Source organism: Danio rerio, chromosome 21 (genome assembly GCF_049306965.1).
Source record: "Danio rerio strain Tuebingen ecotype United States chromosome 21, GRCz12tu, whole genome shotgun sequence".
NCBI classification, from domain to species: domain Eukaryota; kingdom Metazoa; phylum Chordata; class Actinopteri; order Cypriniformes; family Danionidae; genus Danio; species Danio rerio.
In genome coordinates this window covers 45,254,084-45,262,500 of record NC_133196.1, presented here as the reverse complement: position 1 = coordinate 45,262,500, position 8,417 = coordinate 45,254,084, and the positions used below count along the sequence as shown (strand labels likewise).

General features: G+C 41.5%; 1 protein-coding gene and 1 long non-coding RNA gene across 2 annotated transcripts in view; one reads left to right on the top strand and one right to left on the bottom strand.

The window, feature by feature from the left end:
- LOC141379917 (uncharacterized) overlaps positions 1 to 7,299 on the bottom strand; it is a 9,272-nt gene extending 1,973 nt beyond the window's left edge. Inside the window, exons 1-3 of the long non-coding RNA XR_012396939.1 lie at positions 7,093 to 7,299; positions 1,845 to 1,960; positions 1 to 12 (exon numbers count right to left, since the gene is read on the bottom strand). The exon at positions 1 to 12 is cut by the window's left edge and continues 172 nt beyond it. This is a non-coding gene — a long non-coding RNA (uncharacterized lncRNA). The remainder of the gene's footprint in view (positions 13 to 1,844; positions 1,961 to 7,092) is intronic.
- crebrf (creb3 regulatory factor) overlaps positions 6,780 to 8,417 on the top strand; it is a 31,864-nt gene continuing 30,226 nt past the window's right edge. Inside the window, exon 1 of the mRNA XM_005170286.6 lies at positions 6,780 to 6,899. The gene's annotated coding sequence lies outside the window, so the exon portion shown is untranslated. The remainder of the gene's footprint in view (positions 6,900 to 8,417) is intronic.

Below are 8,417 nucleotides of genomic sequence, written 5' to 3'. Positions count from 1 at the left end.
TGATGAGCAAAACTGAAATATCACACAAAACATTTGTGAATAAAGCAGTGTTTACATCCAATGGGTCAAAGAAAACAGAATTGGCACTTCTGATAAACTGGTGCCAGCATTGGTGGTTCAGTGGTAGAATTCTCGCCTGCCACGAAGGAGACCCAGGTTTGATTCCCAGCCAATGCAATTGCTGTTTGCGAGCGAAGCAGTGGCGCAGTAGGTGACTGTAGGTAGCTGTCGCCTCACAGCAAGAAGGTTGCTGGGTCGCTGGTTCGAGCCTTGGCTCAGTTGGCTTTTCTGTGTGGAGTTTGCATGTTCTCCCTGCGTTAGCGTGGATTTCCTCCGGGTGCTCCGGTTTTTCCCACAGTCCAAAGACATGTGGTACAGGTGAATTGGGAAATTGTCCGTAGTGTATGAGTGTGTGTGTGGATGTTTCCCAGAGATGGGTTGTGGCTGTAAGGGCATCCGCTGCGTAAAAACTTGCTGGATAAGTTGGCGATTCATTCCGTTGTGGCGACCCCGGATTATTAAAGGGACTAAGCCGACAAGAAAATGAATGAATTCATGAATAAACTGGTGCCAAATAGATAAAAAGGAAATAAAAAGGAAAATGGAATTTGCTGCTGTAGGAGAAGCCAATGTGGGCCTTTTTTCTTATGTAATGAATTACTAAGAAAATGAAACCTAAACAGGGCCGGTGTCCAACAGATTTTTAGCTCCAACTTGCCTCAACACACCTGCATGGATGTTTCTAAAAAGCCTAGTAAGAACTTGATTAGCTGGCCCTGGAGTGTCGATTGGGGTTGGAACTAAACTTGTTACGGTTTATGGATCTGTGTGTACCTTCTGTATGTTATGTGTCCCGCCATGTGTGTTGTCGTGTGCAAGGGTGTGTTTTTATTTGCCTTTTGTGTTGACAGCGTGCTATATCAGCTGATGTTATCAGTTGACTAATCATCCTCCAGCTGATCCCTGTTTTACTGGCTATTTATTTCAGCCTGTGGGTACTGCTGGTTATCAGTCTGTTTGTTCTTGTCAGCCTGTTCGTCTCAGGATTCTCTGTTGTCTTCGTTTGGCCTGTTAGCATTCTTTGATTTGAACTTTGTCTTTTTTCCTCATGTTCTCCGGCTACTAGCCATTTGGTATCCTTTGATACACATTTGTCTTATTAAATATTACTTGCACTTGAATCCTCTCTGTCTGGCGTCATGACTAAACTTTGCAGGACAACGGCCCTCCAGAACTGAATTTGGACATGCCTGCTCAAGACAGTTCTGAGGTAAACATATTGAACCACTTGATAATGGATTTTAGCTGATGCATTTTAGAAAGACCAAAACAACATTTCAGATGTTTTACAATATAATCAGTTCACTGGATTTACATAGCCCTAGGCCAGGGATGTCCAAACTCGGCCCTGAGGGCTGGTGTCTAACATAGTTTAGCTTTAATTTTCTTTTGCATGGAAGTTTCTAATATACATAGAAAGAGCTTGATTAGCTGGTTCAGGTGTGTCTAACTGGGGTTGGAATGCCCACCAGGACTGATATTGGGCACCCCTGTCCTAGGCCAGGGGTGTCCACACTCAGTTCTGGAGAGTTTAGCTCCAATTCTAATCAAACACACCTGAACCAGCTAATCAAGCTCATACTAGGTGTACTAGAAACTTCCAGGCAGGTGTGTTGAAGCAAGTTAAAGCTTAAGTCAGCAGGTCACCGGCCTTCCAGGACCAACTTTGGACACCCCTGCCCTAGGCTATATGGCTGCATTTTGTGTGAAAAATGAATGCTACAGAATGGTATGAACCACCAACAACTTCTGTTCCTTTTCACGCTATAATGTTTATCGCTTACCTCCATATGGACAGCTTATTTGGCATGACCAGTTTGCTCTGTAGCGGACTGGACTGGACCTGGAATCGAGTCTGGTGAAGGACGGTTTGGTTTCAGAAACCAAAAATGAAATCGGACTGGAAAAAGGAAACACAAAAGCAGTGTGAAATCATGGTTAGTTCACTGGTTTGTATATTAACATATATTAAACGCCTATTTTTGGTTATCACATGATCACTTGAAACAAAACCTGCAAGCCAGTGACTTAAACTATGGATGCATGAAGCACAGTTGCCTCATCTCAGCGAATATATTTTAGCTCTCCAAGGTACCGGAGCCCATGGATGCAGACTCCACACAATTTTACATTCCACTAAATGTCCTTTACAGTGGAAAAGATTCTTAGATTGTTCTTCATACAAGAAAAGTTATTCTCTTAACAACGATTCACTTTGGGAAACTAAAAATTTTTGAAAAAAGTTTGTTTCAGTAGTTGTGTCTATCTATCTGTCTGTCTGTCTGTCTGTCTGTCTGTCTTTTACTTTTGGGATCGTTCGTTCTTACTCAACACCTTTGAGCTGCTGCTTGTTTTTTGCATTTAGACTAATCTAAGTTTATACTAATAAATAGAGTAATCTAAAGGGTTGGTTGTTGGTGCCAGATGGGCTGGTCTGAGTATTTTGGAAAATGCAGATCTACTGGGATTTTCACTCACAAACATCTCTAGAGTTTGGAGTGAGCAGCAGTTCTGTGGGCGCAAATGCCTTGCTGATGCCAGAGATCAGAGGAGAATGACCAAACTGGTTTGAGCTGATAGAAAGAAAACAGTAAGTCAAAAAACCACTCGTTACAACCGAGGTTTGCAAAAGAGCATCTCTGAACACACAACACGTCCAACCTTGAGGCAGATGGGCTACAGCAGCAGAAGACCACACATGGTGCTACTCCTGCCAGCTAAGAACAGGAAACTGAGGCTACAATTCACACAGGCTCACTAAAATTGGAAATCAAAGATCGGAAAAACGTTGCCTGGTTTAATGAGTCTCGATTTTTGCTGCGACTTTCAGATGGTAGAGTCAGAATTTGGCATTAACAACATGAAAACATGGAAAACATGAACATCAACTGTTCAGGCTGGTGGTGGTGGTATAATGGTGTGGGGGGATATTTTCTTGGTGCACTTTGGGCCCATTAGTGTACTGGTTGAGCATCGTGTCAACGCCACAGCCTTCCTCAGTATTGTTGCTGATCATGTCCATCCCTTATTGACCACAGTGTACCCATCTTCTGATGGCTACTTCCAGCAGGATAACGTGCCATGTCATAAAGCGTGAATCATCTCAGATTGGTTTCTTGAACATGACAATCAGTTCACAGATACCAGACCCTCAATCCAATAGAGCGCCTTTGAGATGTGGTTGAACGGGAGATTCGCATCATGAATGTGCAGCCGACAAATCTGCAGCAACTGCGTGATGCTATCATGTCAACATGGACCAAATAATGTGAGGAATATTTGTTGAATCTATGCCACGAAGGATTAAGGCAGTTCTGAAGTGATGGGTTGCAGCTGGAAGGGCATCTGCTGCGTAAAACATGTCCTGGATAAGTTGGCGGTTCATCCCGCTGGGGCGACCCCTGATTAATAAAGGGTCTAAGCCGAAAAGAAAATGAATGAATGTTTTATTAGGAAATATGCGCTTTTTTTTGTGAATGAAAGCACTCAGAAGAATAGTCTTTTTGTTTATGCATTAAAGCCAACACTCATCACATTGTTCTTGTTCTTACATTTTTGTTTGTGTACAATATGTTACCATGACGAATCGTTCACTCTCTCCGAACCCCAAAGAATGCAGTTCTTTTAAGTGATAAAGAGCTTTGGGGTTTATTCTGACATCACTGTTCCTGGTCTTTCACAGCTGGCCCGGTTGATCCCCTTGTTTGGAAAGACCCGAGACTATTCACAACAGCTCATTTACACAACAGTACAATACCATCTTGCAAAGACGTGAACACTATATACAGCTTGGAATTGCATTGCTTAATGACTATTAAGTTTACTATGAATATTAAATATAAAGTACCTCAACCTGCCTCATTTCTAGATTAAGCTAACAGGAAGTACTCAATCAACACAAAGTGTCTTTATCTTCTTGTAAGTTTAAGTTTAGTTGAATCCTTCTTCGCAGTAATAGATGGTATTATTTACTGAAAAGGCTTGGCATGCAGCCCGGGACCTTGGGAAGATTCCTGCTGACAGACCCAAGGTCCTGCACATGGTCCAACACAAGCAAACCAGCCCTTCCCCTAATTCATGCAACCTTGTACTCAATCTACTGGGACACATCAGACTTATTATATACTAAAGCTACTGAAAATTATTCTGAATAATATCCTTTTTTTGCCTTGTATTGTATAAGGTTTATGGAATATCTGCAGACAAATAGTGTTAACAATTTAATGTTAAATTGCTTTATATAATAGCCATTTCAGTGGGTCTTATTGTAAGGCTTAAAAGGGTTAGTCACCCACAAATTTTAATTATGTTATTAATTACTCGCGCTCATTTCGTTCCAATCCCCTGAGACCTTTGTTCATCTTCTGCGCACAAATATAAATGTTTAAGGGTGTTCTCATACTACGTACAGTTGCCTTAAACTGTGCTGAAGCACGATTGTCGCCCCTCTCCCCTGACGGCCTGCACTCACACTCCTTTTACCTTCCGAGCCTGAGCATGCTCATGTCATCAATGATGCAGCTGTTCAGTTTAAGAGGAAGAGCAGCGCTCTCGCTCAGCACAGCGGAGATTTCTTTAGTTATATAGTTTTGGTCGTTTGGGATGCGGTGATACGCAGTTAAATACCTCGCCGAACAGATCAGCCACTTTTGACACTTATAAATGATCAAAAAAGTCTTTAATAAAGGGGTTTGCATCTTAATAAACTACAACAGTTTGCACTCATTAAAAAGTAAGAATGATTTAAAAATCCAAATGAAATAGTCCCTTAATAGAGAAGTTGCGTCTTCAGTTTCGGGCTCAGGCACACTTTGCACTCACACTTCAAGCATACAGCGCCAAAGCCCAACCTTACCACACTCACCTCTTCCAACTGGGCCAAGGCCGGCCAACTGAACAGCGCCTGAGCCCGATTCAGACCACTTACACTTGTCAAACAACCCGGGAAACACACCTGGAGCAAGGTTCGGATTGCAAGTGCACCCTTAGATGAAGATCCAAGAGCTCTCTCATCCTCCATAGATGATAGCAACAGTCCTGAGATATTCAAAGTCCAGAAAAGAACCAAAAACATTCTCAAGACATTGCATATGACTTCCTTTGTAATACTTCAAAGCTAGATAGAAAGACAGACAGACAGGATAGACAGATAGAGATATGGATAGATGAGATGGATAGATGGACAGAGAGGACAGACAGACAGACAGGTAGGTAGGTAGACAGGATAGACAAATGGATGGATGGATGGATGGATGGATGGATGGACAGACGACAGTCAGACAGACAGGATAAATATATAAACCTACAAGATAGATAGACAGACAGGATAGGTAGACAGACAAGACAGACTGAATAAACAGATAAACCAACAAGACAGACAGACAGACGGGATGGATAGATAAGCAGTTAGACAGACAGGATAAACAGATAAACTGACAAGATAGATAGTCAGACAGGATAGATAGCTAAACCGACAAGATAGATAGACAGACAGGGAAGGTAGACAGACAGACAGACTGAATGAACTCATAAACCGACAAGACAAAGAGACAGACGGGATGGATAGATAGATAGATAGATAGATAGATAGATAGATAGATAGATAGATAGATAGATAGATAGATAGATAGATAGATAGATAGATAGATAGATAGATAGATAGATAGATAGATAGATAGATACATGATGATGGATGGAAAGACAGACGGACGGACAAATAGAGAGACAGACTTGATCGATAGATAAAAAGACAGGCAGGATAAACAGATAAACCGACAAGATAGATAGACAGACAGACATAATGGATAGACAGAGAAACAGACAGGATAAACAGATAAACTGACCAGATAGCTAGACAGACAGACAGACAGAAAGATAGATAGATAGACAGACAGACAGACAGACAGACAGACAGACAGACAGACAGACAAACAGTCATGATAGATAGATAAACAGACAGACAGGATAAACAGATAAACCGACAGGATATATAGGTAAACAGACAGACAGACAGGATAAACAGATAAACCGGCAAGATAGACAGACAGACAGACATACATACATACAGATAGACAGACAGACAGACAGACAGACAGACAGACAGACAGGATAAACAGATAAACCGGCAAGACAGACAGACAGACAGACAGACAGATAGATAGATAGATAGAGAGAGAGAGAGAGAGAGAGAGAGAGACAGACAGACAGACAGACAGACAGGATAGAAAGGTAGACAGACAGACTCTATGTAGATCCCAGCTCTAACCTCTCTGGGCATTCACTTAAACTACTTGAAGAACATCCTGAGATGCTGTTCCAACATTCCTGGAGAAGTTCCCATCTATTCAGAACACTTGTGCTGCTGGCTGTCTTTCCCTCACAACCAAATCCAAGAAAAAGAAAAACGTTATCAAAAGAAATTCATACAACTGCACATCAAAGATTACAAAAAATATTTTAATTTCTGCCTGTGGTTAATATAATATAATATAATATAATATAATATAATATAATATAATATAATATAATATAATATAATATAATATAATATAATATAATATAATATAATATAATCACCGTTAAGTAGTGTATGAAAGCTCTGCACAAAGATATTTAAATGACTTGTTTTTCTGATGAAAGAGCGCTCGCCGTGATTGGCCAGTGCAGAAGCACGTGACGAGGCAGTCACGCGCTTTCCAGGAACCCGTCAGGAAGAAGATAAACAAAACAAACCAGAGAGGAAGACGGCGTGGATTGAGAAGAAATGACATTAAGTTTTCCTAAAGACGAGTAAAATTGGAGTTACCACCTATTTTCGCTAGTGCGTGGGTAGCTTGAAGGTGAGTCACCTTTTTGACTATGACAGCGCTGTGAAGCGTGTGTGGACAGTTGTTTGAGGATGATCAAAACATTGCTTCTTGTAGCTAGCTCTCGGGCTAAGTTTCGCTAGCAGAGGGGAGGGACACGGAGGCCATAGTGTGAAAGCAGCGCTCCAGTTCCTTTTTAAACTCTAACCAGTTTTCATTTGTTTACCTCACTGGTTGTGGGATAATATGTGTGGTCTGTCATCCTGAGGTGCCCGTTTGTCCTTTCAGATCAATATTTTCCCCCGGCGGTTGCTTAGCTGGCGCTGAGTAAGGGCAGAAGATGTTGCTTGTTAGCTTTCAGTTACACAAGAACTTCTAGAACATTACTCCCCGAGTCTAGTCCTGGAGGACACCAGCAATGCAGCTCACATTTGAGTTGACACACCCACACCTCATATTCAAATCTGAATTGATGTGCTGATCATCTAAATTAGACGTGCTTAATGCGTATTTGGATACTGCACTTTCACAATAGTGAAATCAGTGTGTATTTATTGGAGGTTAGTTAGGCTGGAGTGTTTGTGTGTGTTGTGAATCTCCATGGACGAGTCTGTCAAGCCGTACATTATCACAATAAACATGCTACTGATTGAATTGACACAATTACACACAGATTAGTTGTTTAAAAGTTGAAAACGCCTGATAAATGGAATTAAAAGCAATGCTAGGCTATGGTGAATTGATTGATCACTCGAGTTGATGGGTGATTTGTAGACTTGTGTGTTTATAGATGATCAACCCGACATGTCTATAAGGGTACACGCCCCCCATCTGCACGATGCAAAGTGAAATCGAAACACGATAGTTTCCCTGATATCAGCAATGCTTTGGAATACTCTTAACTATGCTAAATGAGTTTAATATGTTTTGTTTGTGCACCTAAATATCTTGAAATATATATTTCAGATGCGTTTGAACTGCTCGTTTTTATCGTAGGATAATGCTCATTAACTTAGCTACTTGATGAGTTCATAATTTGTCTGTGAGCTAACTTTATGCGGGAATAACGCTTTGCATTCCATCTGTTTACGTAACGTGGGGAGGCCCGCAATATTGTTTGTTGCTTGTTGACTCAACCGAGCGCTATGGGGCGGGGCGTTTATGCGCAATTGCTCATGATCGACAGCGAGCCTTTCTGTCGTATATACGCGGAGGCGGGCTGTGTATTTGCATACAGCCAATCAGAAAGCCGCTAAGCGTGGGCGTTGGCGCAGGATCGCTGCGGATTAGGTTGACGCGATTTGTTTTTGAAGGGGGCCATGTTGGGTTCAGAATGTTGTCAAGTGTTAGTAGGTCAGAATAAAATATGATCTCGGCCATAATATTCAAGGCACGCTATTCGTTAATGTACGTTTCATCATGTGTCTGTTAAATGCAGTCTTAGCGCATGCGCATGTAGGTCAGTCATCTGCCTTTATGTAAACATTGGTCACCTATAGAAGGGATTGCATTACATCTGCTTGAGCTTACTGTATGCTCATTTGTTTGGTA